We start from the raw sequence: 22,782 nt of genomic DNA, 5'->3' as shown, positions 1-22,782 counted from the left end.
TGCCCAAACCAAATGAAAAGAAAACAAAATATATCCTATGGCAATCTTGAAAAGTCAGGGAGTTCAATAAATGTTAAGAGTATTCTTTCACAATGAGAGCATTAAACACTTGGTAGTTAACATAATTTAACATGCAAAAAATGAGAAAATATACAGGATGAGGGATGAGGAGTACACATAGGGATTTTTTGTGATTTTCTTCATTCTGATTGTATACATTTCTTGTCTTCAGGAGGGAAGATTTTGAGTTCAAAAGTAACTAAATTATTTAAGAAGGGAATTCACATCTTTCTGTTCTAAATGGTATTCTTGCGCTATTTTCTCAGCAGTCCATGTTTCTTGATAAAGTGTATGATTATTGAGAAATGTCAATGCTTCTATAATGGAAATTTTGCCTTTGGGAATGCTCTTAATGTTTATTATGTCAAAGTGATGGCTTTTGGGCAATCTGAATTCCTTTGGCTCTTGACGTTTTTCAGCAGCTTTTACCTGCACGGAAGACACAGCATCTTTGCAATCAACATACATATGTTTTAGAAATGAGAACATCTGTCATCTTTACGAGCAATCTCTCCCTTAATTTCTGGATAGAGACTAATCTGCTCTTGCAGGAGGCTGTTGGTAGAGGGGTGACTGGGAGGGGAAGAGGGCTTCATCTTGCTGATTTCCCGTTCCGCTGGGTTCTCTAGGTTGAAATTCCTGATCCCGCGAGTCACCCCAGCCGCCATCTCAACACGATGCCCTCAGATTCACGCCACATGAGGGAACACTGGCGCAGGAAACCTCCAGCGAAGCTGAGAATTCTTAAAATATTTTATGAAATTAACTGGTCTTTTAATATTGTGCCATCATTTGTAAGAATTACATTCAATACCTTAATTTAAGCCACTCTAAAAATAGCAAAGCTGAAAAAAACGACTAATCCTTGGAACATACCATCTTGTGTATTCTAAGATTAACCATTCACCCATTATTTAATTTTTGGGAAACAACTAATTTGAAATAATGGGATTTTCTCTCTCAACATCTCAGGTTTTGAATATCTTTTGGGGAAAAGAGAAATTTCATTCTCAGACTCTTTCTACTGTTACAATAAAAATCTTTTGTTAACTATATTCACTCAGTTAAGAAAGAGAAAATAAAATGGTCTGCTTGTTATATCATTATCTCCAGAGTAAATTATGTGGGTGCCAATAAACTCTCTAAATTCATTGAAACTGAGAAGGATTCGATTGCAACACACAAACAACTTTTCATGATTGCTGCTTATTTTCAAGCACATCCTTGTATATAATTAGTTCCTCTTCCTTAAAACAGGTCTTGTTTTGTGCTTCATAATTTCATGTCTAAGATGAGAATATAATTTTCTGAAGTTGATTTACACAGCATATCAAGGGAGTAGTAACATTATTTATTTTATTGTATGAGAAAGACTTATTAGGCAAGAGAAAATTCTACGTCTATTTTTTCTTTGAATCTGCTTTGAAGACAAAATGATGAAACAAAGACATAAAAGTGCAATTGCTATTTCTGGCAATATTGGGTGAGCAAAAGATGGCAGCCCCAAAGAAAAGAAAGAACAAAGTTGTAATAACTGTTGTGGTTGCCTTAATAGTAAAGTGCAGGCAAATTTCCAAAAACATCCCAAAGGAGAAAATTATTTTTCTCTGAATACACTCACAGCATAGAAAACAACTCATTACAGAGATTTACTTTGGGAGTTTTCTAATAGCTATAATGACAAATCTCATAAGTTCGTAAGCGCACATATCACCCTAAGATATAGCCATGGAGTCATGCCTTTATATTTTCAATAAGTTATATGTTTAATCCAGTAACTAGAATTGGCCTTGCCATGTTTTTTAAATTCTGAACCTTAGTTCATTACAGATGGCTATACTGAGTCAATGCAGAGGTTGAAGAATTTTTCTGGAGATCTAGAGATCTCCTTGCTATGCACTTTCTGTCTTTTCAAGACAAAGTTAATTGGAATTCTTTAAGCATGAATGTAAGAGAGTGGGTCATTATTCAGCATTCACAGTCTTCCTTACCCAAGAATGCAAAATACTTTAAAGACCAAACCAAATGCAAAATTTGGGTTGAACTCAAGGCTAAAGAAAATGCAAGGAGGTGGAAAAATACCTAAAAACTTTGTGTCCATTTATTCTCAAGGGGTGGCCAGTTACCCTAAATTGAAGAAGAGGAATGCAAAATGCAGCAAGGAGGTTATCACATTATCCTAAAGAATTTTGATAATGATAGGAGTTAACTTAGATCACCATCCACAAACCCAAAAAAATCAAAGAACAAAAATTACCGAAAACAAGAACATAAAAAAATTAATTGTATACCACCAAAATAATCTAAATGAATAACTTGTAAATCTTGTTCCAGTGGAAATTACAAAGCGGTGCCAAAGAGAGATATAATTGCTACATAATATCAGAAGGGAGTACACTATAGTCCCCTCTGAAGAGATCATTGTACTTTTCAGGAGGCTCATGGAGCTGCTTCTCATCCAACTTCCTACAAAGCAATTTAATGATTTTTTAATATTTTTGATGAAGGAGTAAGTCACACACACACACACACACACAGAGTTATGTTCATATTAAGTCTCCAAAGAATGATTGAAGCATTACTGGGACTGCTGAAAGAGGTTAATATTTTTCTAGACAAAAGCTGCCTTAGACACGAAGAATGAACAATTGAAGATTATTTTGTCTAAAAGTCTCATTACTGCATGTAGAAGCATGGTAAGTCTTTTTGTATATACTCCAAGAAAGGAAATGAGATGAATTTTGGGAACATGACCTTATGTTTCTGGTGAGATTTAAAATTTTCATCTAATTAATATGTCATGAGGTTATCTTTCAGAAAGTCCCAGAACATATGTGAATAGGAATGCTTAAGATATACATAATTGTCCATGCTGAGTAAATCACTTTGTAAGGGTGCTAAGTCCCCTAATAAACAGACTGAGAGAAAATCATGAAAATTATTTTTCAGTCACTAGTCTAAAGAAAAAATTATCCAAAGATAAAAGGAAGAACTAGTTATATATTCACTTTTCAATTTACCTTTGATGTGATAAGATATACATCAGATTTAAGATCAATTAACTAGTAAATACTATAACTCAGTTTCCTTGTAAACACACCAGACATATGCTCACAATATTTTAAAATAGATTTCTTAAGGGAAATTTGACTTCTATCTATTTTTAAACTGTTTAAACACTTTGAACTACTTGGATGAAATATTCAAATGGATGTTAGTAAATAATAGAACATATGTTATGATTTTGTTGTTTTACATGTAAATTCCTAACGAAATTATACTTACAGAATAGACTTTTTGCTTTGGGGAATTTTTTATGCCAACAGTGGTTACCAGTGTGTCTCCGATGAAAACTGAGAGAGGCTAATAGGCAGTAATGCAACAACTCCTCCTTATACAGTGGATTTAATGAGATTAAATCAAGCTGTGTTGCCTGTGTACACACACTGGCAATGCTTCTTGTTTATGGCAACCTGGAAATCTTTCAGTAGGCTTATTACTTTTCGTGACCACATTCTAATAAGGCGTATTATCAGATATGTAGCAGCCTAAATTCCAAAAACAAAAGCAAAAACAAAACAAAACAAAACAAAAAACTACACAAGCCATATTATAATGCTAAAAGTGAAGAAAAGTCTTGAACTTTGTGTAAAAAATTCAGATGTGAATACAACCAAATTAGATAATTTGGGACAAAAGTCCATTTTAGGAAGGGTCACCCAAATCAATATTTTATCATCATTTTATATATAAACCAGATATTTGCCAAATAACTTATTTAATTTGGGAAAAAACACTCTATAAATTATAAAAATGGTTTAGTAGAAAAGTTATTCTACATGATAGATTCCTACAGGGGAGATAAATCTCAAATATAATCTTAAGAAGGTCCATCACGACTTTGGGTGAATACTTGTAGTGATTTTTTGAAAGTATTTTCCTATCTGAATGCCACAGAGACTGTCATTCCCATAATTAAAGTTACGAGTCTAGGTTAGAAAATGTTTACAGCCTGGGAAAAGAAAGACATTAATATTTTATAAAGAATTAACTACTATCAGAAAGGTGTTACCTAATACATCATGTTTAGGGTTATGAAGGAAAAGAACCTCAAGAAATTTTTAACATGGAGGTAGAAAGAATACAAACTGCAAAATGTCCATAGGAAGTTGGGACAATAGAATGACATAGAATGAAGGTTTAAGGTCTGAATATCCATTTCAGAAAGGAATCTGAAGATTTATGTGGGAGGAGGGAGAGGAGAGGGTGGTAAAAATAGAAGATAAACTGTGAATCTTCAGAATTGAGTTTGGAGGTGGTCTCTGTCTAACAGTCATGAGAGGAATGAAAAGTTTGACAAGAAAATAACACCTGTTAGAATCTGTCATTAATAGAATGAAGTGTGGGGTTCTGCAGAAAATTCTCTGTAAGCATAAAAATCCCAGGCAAGGTTGACAGATCCTTTTTCCAAATAAAGTCTGTCAGGTAAAATTTCATGAAGTATTAGTCTGTGAATGACCAAATTTCCTCCTGCAAAGAACAGGAACTATGCCTGGTTGAAGAAAAGGAAATGGAAGGTGTCCATTAAAATAGACAAAATTCTGTTGCTAGATTTTCACTTCATACTGACAACTATTAACTAACTGCTGCTTTGGGTGATTGCCTGGGTTAGGATGTCAGGACTTCAGGACATCAGACTTTCCTGTAATCTCAAACAGTACCATCATGGCATTTTCTTGATTGGTCTATTTTCCTTTTCTGTGGGCTTTTAAGATTTTACTATTATTAGGCCATCCATTTGTTTAATTTCTCTCCTTCCTGAAGATTCTTTCCCATTGAAACAGTGTTTCTGAGAGATGATGTGACTTGGTGATATCAATCAGGAACTGCTCACCCAAGAGGAAAATTTCCCATTGGCAAATTGCTGGGCTCTCAGCAAAACCAGACACCTCCCAGGCAAAGGGCTTGAGGCTGACAAGAGTCAACGAAGAGGACACTTATGTCTAACCATATGAAAAGCCTAGACGATAAGCATTTACATGTTCATATTATTCTGACAATCATGTTCTGCCTAGGACATAATAGTTTTCACTGTAATGAATAATACTGCAGTAAACATTCTACTCCTATAATACCTACGTCACAGAATTGTACAGTTGAAAGAGACCACATATACTATCTAATCCAATCGTTTCGCAGTTACTGTAGCTGAAATTCCTTTTTCCCGTATGAAATCCTATATAGCATTTCTTTGTCCCTGCACCACTCCTATCTAATGTAGTGCCTTAGTCGTTTAGAGGAAGGAGAGAATTCTTCTTCTTCTTCTTTTTTTAATGTTCCGTCTTTCATCCTGAAGGATTTCCTCTGTTTTCCATTTTATCTGGGAGGTGCTTTTCACACTTCTTCACACTGATCTCGCTCTTTAAAGAGTGGTTGGAGATGTCTTTCCAATAGTTCTGTTGGCAATTTCCAAATAGGAAGAGTATTCTTGATAAGCAATGTCATCAGCAACTCTCATCATCCTCCTTCCCCAAGCCTAGATCAGTCATTCCCCAGATCTCAGAGGCTTTTATTTTATTTAATAAGGTACTTTCAAAGAAAGGCATCGAATTTGATATATAAGGTAAAAAAAATTCCTAACACAGGCTATTTTTATTATTTTCAAACAGTGTAGAATGATGTCAGCACAAAATTGCATCTATATCGTAATTTTCTTTCTCAAATAAGACAGTTTGGGAAAATATTTACTCTTCAAATCAGAGGATAACAGCATTCGTGTACTTAGAGCTCGAAATTGGAATGCTTATCTAACAGTTCTGAACATTGTGTTTATGAAAATCGTTTGTTGTTGCTGTTGTTGCTGGTTTGTCGGGGGGAGTTTAGGGGATGGGGGGGTGTGTTCTACTAGCTCCTGGTTGTATTTTCTACCATCTCAAACCAAAATAGAAACGTGTATTGGAGAACACAGAAATATTATATCTTCTTGCAAAAGTGGTCACCTAAAACTAATAGGAGGATTTTAAAATGTTGAGTATTTAATATTGTCTTCAAGTGAAATAGTGAGACAAAGATTTATTTTCTTGTTCTTTTATTTGTCTCTCTCTCTCCTTTGTCACATAAACTGCTTTTGTTTTTCCTATAGCTCAATGCCTGCCATTTAGTCATCTATATATGGTCCCTTTGGAACAAGCAAATAGAATGTTTTCTTGGCTTTTGTGTCTGGCAGGAGCAGGACAAGGAAATAATTCCAGCACACATATTTGGCTGTCTGGATCTTTTCCACAAAACAAAAATAGAAAGTAGAAAAATTTTAAAAGTTTAGCTCTCAGGAGCAGCTGTCTGGCAAACATTATTGCATATGCAAAGTAGTCCTTGTAGGACAATCCCAGGAGAAGCCATCCCCCTGGTTTACATGACTTACAGGTCAAAATGAAGTTTGCTTGCATATCTTGCTTGGCTTTCTCCAAACATCTAGTAGTCACACTAGATGACTGGTAGGCAGTGGCTTTAGTATCCAGTCAAAAAAGATACTCACACATCTCAATTCTTAGGTATTCTTTCCTTATCTACAAGCTGGGCTACACAGTATTCAAAGCAAAATTCTCAGTGTTGAAATTATTATATAGATGTAGACATATAGTACTATTTCCCTCAAGTAAAGCAAAATAATTTTATGATTGAACCAATATCATGCCCATATGTAAAAATGCAAAGGGAAAATTGCAATGATCGAAATCAGCATTTCCAAAACTTATTTACAAGTTATAAAGAATTGACTAAAGTCAAACAGTATAACAAGGGTTGTAATGCAACCTATAATCTTGAATTTAGGAAAATGCAGAAGGCACTGATAATATATTTGACACAGCATGATAGGGCAGAGATTGTATGTTTTTCTCCTATTTGGGTACATCCACTTATATGAGGCAATGTGCAGCAACCTGCTTGAGTGAGGTGTGGTGCAGCTGGAATCTCAGAATGACTTGGGTGTTGTTCAAACCAATATAAATTTTTATTGTCACACAAATCCTTGATTTGGCAGGATTATTAACCCAGCAGGGATTATGGAAAGGAGAAAATTTCTGATTTGATCATAAACCCATTTTGTTTCACATGTGCCTTTAAAATATTTGCCACCCCTTTATGAATGAGAGTTTTGGTGATTAGCATGGCAGGTGTCATGTATCTTCTAAAACAATTGAAGGAAGGAACTAGAAACTAGAACTAGGAGTTTTGGTTAGAAGAAAGCATTTCTACTAAGTTTGAAGTATTGAGTGTGAGATGTCAAAATTATCCAGATTGAATAGCTGCAGAGTTGAACAAATAGAAAATTAATATTAGTGGTCTCTTCTTAGTTGATTTAAAATAACTTACTTATTATCAAGTTTCAACTGAGCCTAGAATATGTCTTCAAGGATGAAAGACTGGAGTTCCCCCTCACATGCGATCAATTTTATCTCTAGGTTACCTAGTGCATCAAACGAGCTCTTAGACTAATCTAAATACAGAACTTTGAATATTAGTTCTTATTTGATTTTCCCAATGAAGTTCTTCATATTTGGTTTTGGAATTTTCCTGTTATGCTGCTTCTTCCAGCATTAACTGATGCTGCACACATTAACAGCATTCCATTGGTTATTATCTTTGATTAATAGACTGAATAACCACTCTTTCTATCACCTTCCTGCAAGCTATCTCCTTACTAATACCTCTCTCTCTCTCTCTCTCTCTCTCTCTCTCTCTCTCTCTGTGTGTGTGTGTGTGTGTGTGTGTGTGTGTTCCTCTGCTTCTCTTACTGAATCATTTATTTAATCTTTGAGGAATTTCTGTGATATGATTATGGTAGTAGTTGTTTTCTAAAAATCTCCTTAAAACCAAATTGATTAACCATGAGTAACAGAAAAAAAAAAACTCATATGACATTTTCTACAAATTTTATACCACAATTCATAATGCAGCATATTACTTTATGGGGAAATACTAGAGACTTTTCAACAAAAGGCAAGAAAGCCAACTATCAGCACATCTGCTTAACATGGCATTGAAGCTATTATCCAATGCAGTTAGAGAAATCCATTAAAGGACAAATAGTGAAAAGCAAGAGATAAAACTAGTATTATTAGCCGTTTTATGATATGATCAAACTTTTCAAAAATCCAAGAGAATCTATGAAAAAAATTGTTTTCATCTATGGGAATTTAGTGAAGGAAAAGGTTATAAAATAAGCAGATAGAAATTATTAGTCTTTGTGTATACAAGCAATAGCCAGTTAGAAATATGAGGAAAGTCTCATTTATAATAGCAAGCAAAAATAATTAAAAAAGAAAAATAGGCCGGGCGCGGTGGCTCAAGCCTGTAATCCTAGCACTTTGGGAGGCCAAGACGGGCGGATCACGAGGTCAGGAGATCGAGACCATTTTGGCTAACACGGTGAAACCCCGTCTCTACTAAAAAATACAAAAACTAGCCAGGCGAGGTGGCGGGCGTCTGTAGTCCCAGCTACTCGGGAGGCTGAGGCAGGAGAATGGTGTAAACCCAGGAGGCGGAGCTTGCAGTGAGCTGAGATCCGTCCACTGCACTCCAGCCTGGGCGACAGAGCGAGACTCCGTCTCAAAAAAAAAAAAAAAAAAAAAAAAAAATAATAATAATAATAATAATAATTTAAAACGTGGTTAAAGCTTTAACGTAACAATACCTTTAAAAAGCCTTAACTTTAAAACATTACTGAAAATTACACACTATACTTTAAAAGATTAAATTATCATGTTTTCAACTAAAGATTCAACATCATAAATATATCAATTTACTGCTACTTTATAAATTAACACAATTCTAACAGAATTCTGAAAATGTTTTAAACTAGAAATTGTTATTAAATTGATACAGAAAAGCAAACAAGGAATAATAGCCATGAGAACAACAATTCATGCAATAACAACAGTTCATAATAAAAAGTCTCACCAAACTAAGTAAAGATGGAAACTTTTTAATGTAATAAGAACAAGCATGGGCAGTGGGGAAGAGGGTTCTATAGCTAACATCATACTTAATACTGAAATATTGAAGACTTTTTATTTGATATTAGGAACAAGGCAAGGATGCTTACTCTCATCCTCTATTTAATACTATCCCAGAATTCATAGCCATTGTAACAAGACAAGCAGAGAAAAATAAAAAATAGAAAGATTGAAAAGGAAGAAGTAAAAATGTCTTTATATTCTGAAACAAGATTATTCGTGAAGAATAGCCATAGAAAGTTTGAAAAAAAAATGTCAGTGAGCTTGCTTTTATAATTTAAAATATGTGTTGATACATGAAGAAACAGAGAGAACAATGGAATAGAATAGGAATTCCAACAACAGATTCAAGTACATGCAGAAATGTAGTATGTTATATAAACAGGTATTGCAAATCCCTGGGGAAAAGACGGAATATTTAATACAGGCAGTTTTCACTTTGCATGGTAGTAGGGAACATTAAAAATGACTGTTGAAGCTAACATCAAACAAAGCAATCTTAGTAGTCAGTGGGAACATGATAACTTTTCCATGGTTTTTAAAAGCATTTTTCTCAAAGCATTAAAAATTCTCTTAATGTCGGTTATAAGTGTACCAAGGAATGAAAAAAAGTAAATGAAAAAAAAGCAATATTTATTTAATACACTAACTTAAGACATCAGAAACATTGAGAAAGTTGAATTTCTTTATAAACACTTATCAAGAGTGGTTTTTAACAGTGTTAAGCTTCTTCTTATTGGCATATAACTTATGAAATATCACTGAGAGTTCTAATGTGATTTTCTTTTTCTGGCATCAGTTCTTTTAGTACATTTTCACATTTTTCATCACAACCATATTAGTCATTTATGTCATCGAATACCTTTGGCTGTGTATGTACAATCTCTCAACTGACAGAAATGTCACCATTCCCACAGTCAGCCATTTCTTCTATAATTCCATTTATGTTTGATTCAAACTTACTTACAGCATTTTCACTTTTCTATCCATTTTCATCTTTGTTGGTCAACTCTTTCTTAATTATCCATTTTTTAAAAAATATCACAAGGACTTACCAGTAGAAGAAGACATGAAGGTAGCACAATTATACGTTTTGCTGTTGTATTTGAACCTAATAATAGATGTACAGTGACCAATTATTGACAGCCTTTGAAAGAAGTAGTGTGATTTGCCACTGATCAAGATGTGCATCTCTTGATGTACTTCTGTTATTTATGTAGTAGCTTGTAAGCTAGCAGCAAAGCTTGTACTTTATATAATTACAGCTAATATACTGTGTGTTAACTGAAGTTTTAGCGATGTTATTGAGGGACAGTGTTAACTAAACTGTGTAAACTTAAATCCATGCAAATCGAATCATTGAAAACTGGAATTGACTGTAATCAATGCTGGGGTAACTGGTTAGTCATTTGAGAAAGATAAAAACATCTTCATATCTCACTTCCATACTAGGATAAATTCTACAGTAAAAACCACAGATGTCAACATAATAAAATGAATGTCACACATAAACTAGAAGAAAATATGAATGAACTGCTTTGTAACTTGGGTATGGGAAATATTTTCTAATCGTGGCAACATAAATAATAATGAGAGAAATGATTAATAGATTTTTATTTTAAAAAACACAAAGTAAAACAAAAAAAACTCTGTAAACAAAGGATAAGTTAAACAATTACTAAAGACATTTCCATTAATGTCACGTACAAAGAATTCCTATAAATCAAAAGGGAAAAGACCAACTCCCTAAGGAAATGGGGAAAAGATATAAATAGAGCATACAATAAGAAATATTTTTTCTTAAAAGAAGATAATTGGGCTTATGAAAAAGTGCCCAGATTCACACATAATAAAATAAATAAGAATTTAAACTATACTGAGACATTAATTGTCACCCATTAGATTTACAAAAATAAAAAAGTCAAGTAAATCTGCTGAGGAGGACAGGTGGAAGCAGAAACTATCATATATCGCTGATGGGGTTTCAACATGCCGTAGCCCTTAATGGACAATGCTTTGACAGTATTCAGTAAAATTGTAGACGTATTTACCCTTTGATTAATTAATCTAATTTTTAGAAATTGTTTTCAAAAAATTGACAAAAATTGGCCAAAGTGACTTAAGCACAAGTTATTATTTGTAGCATATGTATAAATGCAAAAGGTTAAACTCAAATGTTCGTGAATTAAGGACTGATGAATAATCTATGCTACATCTATTCAATAAAATACTAACCAGGCATCAAAGAATAAACAAGATTTCTATATATTGACATGAGTGATCTCCAGGATTTCTTATTAACTGAACAAATAAAATGTCAGAAGAGTTTATATCATTTGCTCTACTTTTATAAGAAATGGGAAGGAGGGAAAGGAATGCAGATGAGACTTCTCTGATTATACCTTGATATATATATCTTATTCTGAAAATTTAGATGTTTTATATTTTTAAAAATAACTTTAAATCAAATTAATAAAAATAAATAACTAAAAATTGAAACAGAAGTAAATGAAGCTCATTGTACATCAGGTTGGTAGCATTATTTCACAGAAAAAAATGATTTTGAGTGACTTTAAAGACACTTTTCAATGTGTTTCAGCACATTGTATTAACTGGCCAAAGATGGGGCAATGTGTGGGAGAAACAACAGTAAATATAATGTATAGAAGTTTTTTATGATTACCCATGAATTCATAACAATATTAAAGATGCTGAAATCATGAACAACAATACATAGCAATAATAAACATCAACACTGAGTACTATAGAGGCAACTTGGACACCAATATTTTGCCCTCAAAATTGGTGGTTAGAAAGAACAAATTAAGAATGTCCTGTTCTTTTCCTATATAAACTGCAATTAAAGGTAAATAGAGAGTCTAACTAATGAGAAATGCTCTTTATGGAAGCCTTCCAGTTGATAAATATGAAAAGAATGATGGAAATATAAAAATGCCATTTGGCAACACTGAATAAAATAATTGATTATGGTTTAAACTAAAAATAATAATACACGATTGATGAAAAAATTAATGCTGTCTTGAGATGAACTCTTTGATCAATCTTCGTGTTACTAAAATGAGACATTTTTTGCCTCCTGAAATGATGCATTATGAAGCATATAGTACTAACTATGAAGCATTCTTCCCCGAAAAAGAATTCCTTTATACATAGCATGTTGTCAGTTACTGTGTTTGCTCTATTTTCTCTTGCTATTCATAAAATATATGGAAAAGATTTCCATACTTACTTAAAGTTCATCCTACTTGGTACTGGCACATATAGAGCACAAATCAGGGACTCTTGTCTGGATTCTGACAAGACTCTATTGAGATTCAGAAGAGCAGCACTGGCATTGCTGGGTTTGATTTGAAAATGCATGCAATGGTGACATTGGACATAGACTGCCAAACCTGCCTTTTCTGCCTATTGCTCATATGCAGATTTTGGTTATGACTCAAGTCACCTGCTGCAAAGATACAGGATGTGAATCAAAGTCAAAGGTGGCCAATATACCCAAAGTTTAATTTTAAAAATACTGTATGTTGGTTGCTATCTGCTGAGAATAGACAGCTTTGCAGATGTTTGAGTTTGGAGGGGAAAATATTCTACTTCTTTCAAAGATCTTCCCTTTAAGAATGTGATAGAGAATCTCAACAACAGTAAAATAAAGTTACTGCTCAATAAAGATACCAACTGGGCAGCTTTTTCAAGTGCAGCAATAGAGATGGATTCTTTTGATGGAAAGTGAGACTTTAGAGGAAATATGCAATCTATTCTGTTCATTATAGAGGAGAAAACTAGATTTTGAAGAGGTTAACTGATGTACAAAATCAAAAGTGGCTGGATAAAGACTAATATCTCAATATACAGTCCCCAACCCCTAAACTCCTTTTCTCAGTAATTTGCAATAATGATTGCTGCAAATTGTCTTTTGCTTTCATCCTTTTTGTGAGACTGTTAATTGAATGGTTCTTCTGAAGATAGATTCTGATCTATTGAACATACTTAGAGAGTAATAAGGTCGAAAGAATAGGCTGTTTTATGTGCAGAATCTCAGTTGCAGTGATTTAGTAGAAGCATATATTACACAGGAATAAGTACTCTTTTCTTATACATAATAGAAGAAAATTATCTGAATATCTGTGGAATGTTATGGAATCTTGATGAAGAAGTTAGAAATATTTCCTTCTCTTTGGGAGATGGAGGTAAGGAATATGTATGTTTACATTTTGTTTGTTTTACGTTAACTTAGCCCCTCTGATTTGAATTAATTAGCAGAGATGGCATACAACTAGAATTAGAATGATTAAATCATATTGTTGCTTTCAGCATTATTCCATAAACCAGGTTCATTTTAATGCCTAAGGCACATTCTGCTACTTTGACAAATTAGGATAAATTAACAAAAAAATTAGATATTTATTTATTTAGTTTTTGAGAAAGAATCTCACTCTGTCACCCAGGCTGGAATGCAGTGGCACAATCTCAGCTCATTGTAGGCTCAGTCTCCCAGGTTCAAGCGATTCTCCTGCCTCAACCTCCCAAGTAGCTGGGGTTACAGGCACGCCCCACCACACATGGCTCATTTTTGTATTTTTAGTAGAGACATGGTTTCACCATGTTTGTCAGGCTGGTCTTGAACTCCTGACCCCAGATAATGCACTGTGAAACACATAGGTCAAACCATTAACTCTTCCGAAAGGGATATAGAAGCAAGATTTTCTTAGGTGGTTGCTCAAAGTGACACAAAGAGAAATGTAGCAAGGACAATAGCACCAATCTCTCAGTCTTTCTAGAACCACCAATTTCTCAACCTTTCTAGAAACACCAGTGGAAGTCCCTACAGGAGAATTAAAACTGTAAGTTTTACATGCCTCAGTATAACCATTTTCATCAGATTTGGTTTTCTCACAATTACTGTAACCTAGTCATTCTGAAGATAGAGGTTAGTGTGGGGTAAGGCCTACTGATAAGGAAGCTCACAAAAAGAAGGGCCAACAAAGAAAAAACAAGAAGGTGGAATCAGTGTAGAAGGGGAAGAAACCAAAAAGACAATTGTGTCCTTTGCTAATTTCCTCAGGAACTTACAAGAATAACTGAAACTGACAAATTTCAAGTGACCTCTTTGACATAGTTGCATTAAATTCAAGTGATTCATTTATTGTATTAATTCGATCTAACATACCACCGTGGAGTGTGATTTAGCAACACAGGAAGACAATTTAATGGTTATTATTTGGACAGGTTATTAACTTCCTAACCCTTTTCCCCCGTCATTGGTGATCATAGTAGCAAATTGTAATCAGTCATGAACTACCTTGGGGGAAATATTGAGCATCACTGATGCTGGAAAATTTATGGATTGCCAAATGGTTGGTCTCTTGAAAATACCCAAGATTCATGTAATACTAGAAAGTAATTATTCAATTCATTCATCCTTACAACCTTAGGATATGGTTATTTTCATTCCTCACCAAATCCTGTATTTTGCTTTCTTAATCACATTTTTTAAAAAATGTTCTTGCATTTCGGCTACTTGCACAGCTCTGGATGGATTTTTATTTAAATTTAAGTTAATTAATCTAACTCAAAGTGGACTTGAAATATTAGCTGAAGACTGAAGTAATTTTTCAGATTGTATTTTCAAAAATAATTTCAACCATACCTCTTAATCCTATGTATAGGTAGGATTTGTATTTCATAGGTCTTGTCACAGCTCATTCAGTTTAGCAAAACTTACTACCCCCAAACAGAACTGATTTAATTCTAAGAAGATTAGATTCTAATAAATAAGTGATAATTATGCTTTTAAAAATTTCAACATAGAATAAGTTTTATTTTGAAAGACACTGGATCAAGAATCTAGCCAGGCAGGAATCCACAAGGTCATCACTTGAAAATAACACTTACCTTTGCCACATTGGGAGATCTGAAGGCATAGTGGTTTCAGACAACTCAAACAGAATATACATCAAGAAGGGATTGGTGGTTATTTCATGGAAGTAGGAGTCATGGAAACAGGCCACCTGGCCTGGAGAAGAGTGGCAGATTTGAGGATTGAAAGGTAATGACAAAAAGAAAATTTGAAAAACATGGAAGGCAATTTGGAAATGCATTACACCTGTGTAAATTATATTAAAAGTAGATTTTTTGGGGAAAAATACTTAGAAGACAAAATTGAAAATAGGCTTTATTAGTAGCATTAAGAAAATCTAAATTCCAGTTCTAGTTCTGTTTCTTTTCATTTACTACTTAGTCACTTCTACCTCTTTCTTTCTCTCTTTCCTTCTCTCCTTCCTTCCTTCCTTCCTTCCTTCCTTCTACCGGCACCATTGCTCTCATTCCTTTTAAATCAGCCTACCATCCTCCATCGCTGTATGGCACTGCTCATCCTTCCTTCCTTCCCCATCCTCCTCTTCCTCCTCCTCCTCTCTCTCCTCTCTCTCTCTCTCTCAACAACAACAACAACATGGCACCATATAACAACAACAACAACAACAACAACAACAACAATATATCTCTCTCTCTTTATATCTCTTTCTTCATTTTTCACGGATCTTCCTTATCAAGGTCGTTTTATATTTACATTGTGACTCCTATCGTTTGGGTTCTTCCTGTTTTTAAATATCTGTTTTTCTGACGCACTCAGTATCTTGCCCATACTCTTTTAGGGGAACGCTTGAAGATCCCAGGAAACTTGACACATGCCAACTCCCATTGCTTAAGCTAGCCTGTCCCTTATTCTTTCTCTAGCCAGTGAATTTATCATTCAAATCCAAGATTATATTTTCTTTAGTCTGGAAAATGTAATTTTGTTCCTCATGTGTATCCACACTTATCATTCAGAGATTTTCCAGAGTACTTATTACATAACAGTTATATGTTTACTCTCAGCCTTTTTTTTTTTTTTTTTTTTTTTTTTAACATACCTAGTGCTTCTCTGGGCAAGAAAAACTGTTTACTACATTAAAAAAGCTCAATGTATAAGATAGTGTAACTTTTAAACAGCAGTAATGGAATCCAGCACACACATTGATTAATTACAATTTTTATTTTGAGACTGAGATAAGCATATAGTAAGAAATAATACAGAGAGATTAGTCTTCCCTTAAGCCAGTCTTCCTCAATGATAACACTTTGAAAAAATGTAATATTGTATTACAACTAGGATACTAACATTAATCTAGTCAAGCTATATAACATTTCCATCACTGCAAGGATCCCTCATGCTGACCTTTTATGGCCACGCCCCCGTTCCTTCTTAAATACTGAAAAACAATCTGTCCTCCATTTTATAATTTTGTCATTTCACAAATGTTCTATATATGTGGAATTATGCCTTGGGTTTTTTGTGACCGTTTGAGACTGGCTGTTTTTACTCAGCATATTCTTCTCAATATTCATCCAGGTTTTTGAATGTATCAACAGTTTATTCCTTTTTATTGAGAGTAGTATTCAATGTGATGGATGTACCACAAGTTGTTAACCTTTCACCCAAGGAAGGATATCTGAATGGTTTCCAGCATGGTTTCCAGTTGTTGACTATTATAAATAAAGCTGCTATAAACATTTACATACAGTTATTTTTGTGGGCAGAAATAATTATGTTTCTGGGAAAATGCCCAGGAGCTCATTTGCTGGATCTTATGGCAGTTATGTATATACTTTAAAAAAAAAACACTAAACTATTTTCCAGAGTAGTTGTATCATTTTTCATTCCCATCAGCAATGAAGGTAGTCCACTCTGACCATCTCTGTCTTTTGATTAGCATATTTAGACCACCTAAATGTCACATAATTACTTATGTATTAGAGGTCAAATTTGCAATTTAAATTTTACTTTTTTGTTTTGCTTTTCATTATTTTGTTCCTAATAGTTGCTTGAAAACATTTTTTAAAGTTCCCTTTTGATTATAGTGTCTTTGAATGTGCCTCTCTTATGATTTTCTAGTGATTGTTCTATATGTTACAATATATGTTCGTTATATAGACATAACTTATCTTTGAATACTAGTGTTGTGTCTTGTTGTACTCTGACAATTACCATTTTCCAAGTAATATAACCCTTTCCTCTAGTCTTTGACCTAGTATTCTGGTCAGGGCTGGAAAGAAGGAAGGTGACTACATAAATTTCCAAAACTGAAAAATAAATATACCACCTGTATTAAATTCATACTGTGATTGCTTTTCTAGTACTCCCAACTCCCAGATCAGTAAATTCCACTACTTCCCCTTGTGAAGTACAGATACTCCTTGACTTATGGGGCTGTATTACACCCATTGTCAGTAAAAAACATTATGTCATAAATGCACTTAACACACCACACCTAATTATGTCATAAATACACCTAACACACCTAACATAAAAATATGATGTCATAAATGCACTTAAAACACCTAACCTACTGAACATCACTACCTAGCCTAGCCTACCAGCCTACCTTAAATGTGCTTAGAACATTTACGTTTGCCTACCATGAGACAAAACCATTGAACACAAAGCCTATTTTACAATAGGGTTGAATATCTCATGTAATTTATTGAATACTGTACTAAAAATGATAAACAGAATGATTGTTTCAGTACTAGAAGTACGGTTTCTATTAAATGTGTATTACTTTTGCAAGCTCTTAAAGTAAAAAAAAAAAAAAAAACCAAAAAAACCACTAGTAAGTAGAAGCGTCATAACTCGGGGATGGTCTGCAGATATTTGCTTTCAGTTAGGTTGCCATCATCTAGAAAATTCACTTTCTTCTTAACAGTCCTCAAATAGTTTCTGTTTCTTGCATTTAATCGTAACTGAGACAACATTGCAAAACCTCTTTTTCAGTTTGTGGTTTATCTTTTGACACTGCAGAATTATTTTGACAAACTTATTTTTCTATTGTGTAGTTAAATTTATAGCTTTTAAAAATGAATTCTGGTGTTTGTATCATACTTAGAAAAGCATACTTCTTTGACTTTAATTTTTTTTCAAGTTTATTGAGTCATAATTTATATACCAAGAATCCACTTGTTTTATGGATATAATGATTTTTAATAAATTTACATGTCGTGTACTTCTACAATTTGACTTTGGAACATTTTCATCACCTTAAAAAAACAGAAAAACCTTGTGCCTTTTTGTAAAATTTACCCCCTGCTCTAGTCAACTATTAATCTACTTTCTGTCCTAGAGATTTCTTCATATTCATTTTGTTCATTTTTGCTAAGTTTATTCTTACATCTTTTTTGAATATAGAAATCTTTTCTTACATTGCATTTATTAAATGATTACTACTCAGAAATAGGAAAATCAATTATTTTTAACAACTTTATTGAGATATAATTTATATACCATAAACTTCCTTCATTTTAAGTATACAGTTTGATCTTTTCTTAAAGCATGTTCAGAGTTGTGCAACATCCTACAGCCTAATTTTGAACATTTTTATCTTGCTAAAAAGAAACACAATGCTCATTAAAAGTAACTCCCCATACTTCATCTTTTTGTAGTTTACTGAGTGATTTTATCATGAAAGTGTTACATTTTCCTCAATGCTTTTTCTACATCTTTTCAGTTAATTATTTCATAGTTTTTGTCCTTTATGCTATTAATGTGGTATACTATATTGATTTTTATTTGTAGTCATAGTTGGAAATGGCATATAATCCTTTTTACATGTTGTTGGATTTGGTTTGCTAGCATTTTGTTAAAGATTTTTGTCCTAAGATTTATAACAGATGTTATTCTGTAGTTTTCCTTTTTGTACTGACTTTTTTCTGCTTTTGGTATTGGGGTGATATTTGACCTCATAGAATAAGTTGGAATGTTTTTCCTCATCTTCTGTTTTTTCAGGAATAGTATTGATTCTTTAAATGCTTGATAGATTCACAAGTAAAGGCATTTATTTGTGTAAATTTTAAATGTATTAATTCAATCACTTTATTTATAGGTCTATTCAGATTTTGTATTTCTTCTTTCATCACATTTCGCAGCTTGTTTTTCTTGATGTTTTTCATTTCACCTTTTTTTTTCTGGGAATTTTTCTATTTCATCCTAGCTGTATAAATTGTTGGCATAGGGTTGTTCATTTTATCTTCTATAATGCTTTTTTATTTCTATAAGGTCAGTGGTGGTGTCCTCTATTTGCTTCCTGATTTGAGTAATTAAAATCTTCTTCCTTTTTTCTTATTCAGTCTAGCTAAAGTTTTGTCAATTTTGTTGATCTTTTCAGAGAACTAACTTTTGGTTTCGTCGATATTCTCTATTGTTTTTCTCATTTCTATTTCATTTATTTTCACTCTGACCTTTATTATTTCCTTTATTTACTTTGAATTTAGTTTGCTTTTTTTTTCCCGTTTCTTAAAATGGAAGTTTAGATCATTAGTTTGAGAAAACTTTCATATTTTTACATAGGACATTTTTATGTCTATATCACAGCTATAAATTTTTCCCAAGCACTGCTTAGTAATATCAGGCACAGTGTACAAGCACTTTTATTCTTGTCTATAACGGAAATTTTTCTATTATTTCATCACAATTTTTGGCTTTGACTCAAAATATGTAGAAACATATAGACACATACCAAATAATATTTATACATATTATGTTGCATATAATATCTTGTTAAGGAAATGTCTAGATTACATCAAATATCTTCATGATCTAATAAAATAACTGTATAGTTTATATTAGTATTTCACTATCCATTCCATGTAGCTGAGCTGAAGCTATAAGCTGCGGAGATACTGAGAAAGTAGATACCTGAAATTATCAATTTGCGAGTCCCCAAACCCAGGAACGGAGTTCACATGTTGGCTAACAATGCTAATAAACAGAACAACAAAAAGCAAATGTCCAAGTCAATATAGACATAGCCAAAACCTGAATGATAATTAAAATAAAATTGCTAAAGTCATACCATTGTTAAAAATTATCTGCAAGGATTATCACTAATCCACTTGGAATTGTTCTTTGGATACGTAGGTATTATTTCAAGTATAAAACCATCAAAAACCACACCTTGTAAAGGATAAGGGTATATTAAATAAAGCATTTTAGAAATATTAATGATAACAAAAAAGATAAAACTGTTTTCTAAAAAAAGGAACTTTATTCTTCAGACATAATAAAAGGTACAAGACACAAAATAATTCGGTCTCTTGTGAGTTGGAATTTATTAGACAAATTGTGTGAGTCTCAAGAAATTTACATACAGACATTTTGGCTCATTTCTCATTTTATTTGAGATAGAAAGAATCTGCTTTTGCCAATCAATAAACTGTAATGTATCATCTGAATTTAAATGAGAATGACCTCCTATTGCTAGTTCAATGTCCTGCTGTTCCCTTTGCTCTCCAGCCATGAGAGCAGCAGGTACTATTTCCCCTCAGATTGACATTCATATGGAAACATTAATTGCCTAATACGTGGTTAAGATACTCTTGCTCTTCTTCCACAGACTGTTGAATAACCTTCTCTGCTGTCTTGATAAGTAGTGATTCTATAGTTTGTGCAGAACTCTAAATCTTTCTACTTTAGGCTCATTACTCTGCTAATGCTTGAGTATTTGAGTAAAACAAACCCAAGTAGGAGTCATCTCAATGCACAGATGGTACTGAGTTCATTTTAGTTCGTTAGCATTTGGAATTAATCTGAAGTCTTTTTTTGTAATTCAATAATAGTGGTAGCTATTATTTATTCTTGCTAGTCTAAAGGCATTTTTTTCTAAGTCATTTAAACCTATGAGTTGTAGACTATTATCTTTTTTATACAATAATGAAATTCAGGCTTACAGAAAAAAAATAATTTTCTCAGGATCTTACAGCTCTTCACAGGCAAAGCCAGCTTTCAAACCCAGAGTTTTAGAGACTATTTTCTTAATTTCTAAATTCAGATTATTTCTAACACTTTTCTCTTATCCCTTCATTAGTTTTTACTTGCTACTGGTTCAGGAGTTTCACCAAGAAGAATAAAACAAAAAAAGGAGAGGAAACTCAAAAGATTTTATCTTCCAGTCACAGGAGAGAAGTAACAAGCAAATGTTCCAGGTTTTAATACTTTATTTATTTCCAAGTAAATAATTATGACTTCCGCAAACCAGCAAAAACTGATTAAGATCTACCTTTCCCATTGATGTCACTTCATTTCATTGGGATGTAAAGAATTTCAGCTTTGGAATTGTCCCTTATTAATATCAAAGTCATGGTAAGGGAGACTAAGCTTTATCTATTAACATCTTCACTGACAGGGATTTAAAAGCAAAATATTGAGGGAAAGACATGGATACAGAATCATTTGCATTTATCCCCCATGTTTCACTATAATATATTCAAATGATAGAAGCAAAAAGGTTTATTTCCCTAGAACCTAACAGACTAAACGTAACTTATTTCATTCAACAAATACTTACTGAGCATCTAGTATAGTTGAGGCATTAGAAATAAAGTCATATAGACTCAAAAACATTCAAGTCTGAATCTTTTAAGGTGGATCTCTCTAGATTTTGTATGAAATTTAACTTTAAGAAAGATATGACCAGATTTCATCTTTTTGGTAATCAAATCTTCCTAAGGGTTGAATTTATCATTATAGATCAAGGTGAGGCAAATATGGCTTGCCTTAATACATATTAAACAAAAAGAAGCCTGAGATTGGGTTACTGTTGTTCTTGTAGACAGTCACAGAGTGGCTATGTCAGAGAACATCGTGGGGACAGTTAATTATAAGTGATTTAAAAATTGATAGAAACAAATTATGAAATTAGCCATTGTTCTCCTATTTAATATAAAAATTGAATGTAACAAATTTTAAAGAAAGAAAATAGAATTATTTGACTTTATAACTAGTTTATATATTACTGTTGTATAGATATCATTTTCCCTGCTTATAGACAGATCTTGCTCAGGAGCATGATATGTTACATAATTTCACGGTGACACATTTTACTTGAACTGGAATAATATCTGCTCTGCTTTAAAATCACATGGTTCAGATGAATCTGCAAGAGGCTAAAATTGTGACTAAAAAGTTTATATAGAGAATGAGATGAGATAAATTAAAAAATTATTTTGAGGTCTTTGAAATACCATCCCAATGCTAGTAACTATTATAAAAGACCTTTTAAACGTCACACAAAGTTAGTGGAGAGCCAGAAGGATCAAGATTCCAATTTTCTAGATTGAGCTATTTCTATAACATGACATATTTGTAAGCACACCGACTAAAAGATGCATGAGGTACAGTAGATAAGCTTTCTTAGCACAGTACCTTAATTTTTTAAATTTCATTCCCATTCTATGAGAGTGACTCAATTTGCCAGTACATAGACACATTTAAGATTTTAAAGTTAAAGAAATAATCAGTGGCTTTAAAAATCTGTCCTTCATGTGGCCCAGACATGAAATAGGTTGTGAAATGAAATTCTAAAAACATTGCAGTTTGAACAATGAATTACAAGCCATTTTTTTCTGTGTTGAAATTTGACTTTTAATAAGGAAATTGTAAAAACTAAAATTACAGCTTACAGAAGCAAAAAGGTAAAAAAAAATGATGTTTATTCAGCTTCATGGGATTTCTTATCGAACCAATATCACATTATGGGGAGGTTGTTTTTCCTCTTCATTAGAAGACTATACACATAAACCAATAACACTAGGGCAAAATTATGAATGTGTCATACTAACCTGCTACTCGATTCAATTGTCAAGCTCTTAAACA

At 33.0% G+C, this 22,782-nt stretch overlaps 1 pseudogene; it reads right to left on the bottom strand.

Annotated features, from left to right (window-relative positions):
• Window positions 1-200: 200 nt before the first annotated feature.
• On the bottom strand, window positions 201-3,103 carry LOC116274508 (annotated as a pseudogene).
• Between the last annotated feature and the right edge of the window lie 19,679 nt (window positions 3,104-22,782).

This window comes from Papio anubis, chromosome 4 (assembly GCF_008728515.1).
Source record: "Papio anubis isolate 15944 chromosome 4, Panubis1.0, whole genome shotgun sequence".
Taxonomy (NCBI): domain Eukaryota; kingdom Metazoa; phylum Chordata; class Mammalia; order Primates; family Cercopithecidae; genus Papio; species Papio anubis.
Note: the sequence above shows the minus strand (reverse complement) of the source record. Positions and strands in the feature narration are given on the sequence as shown.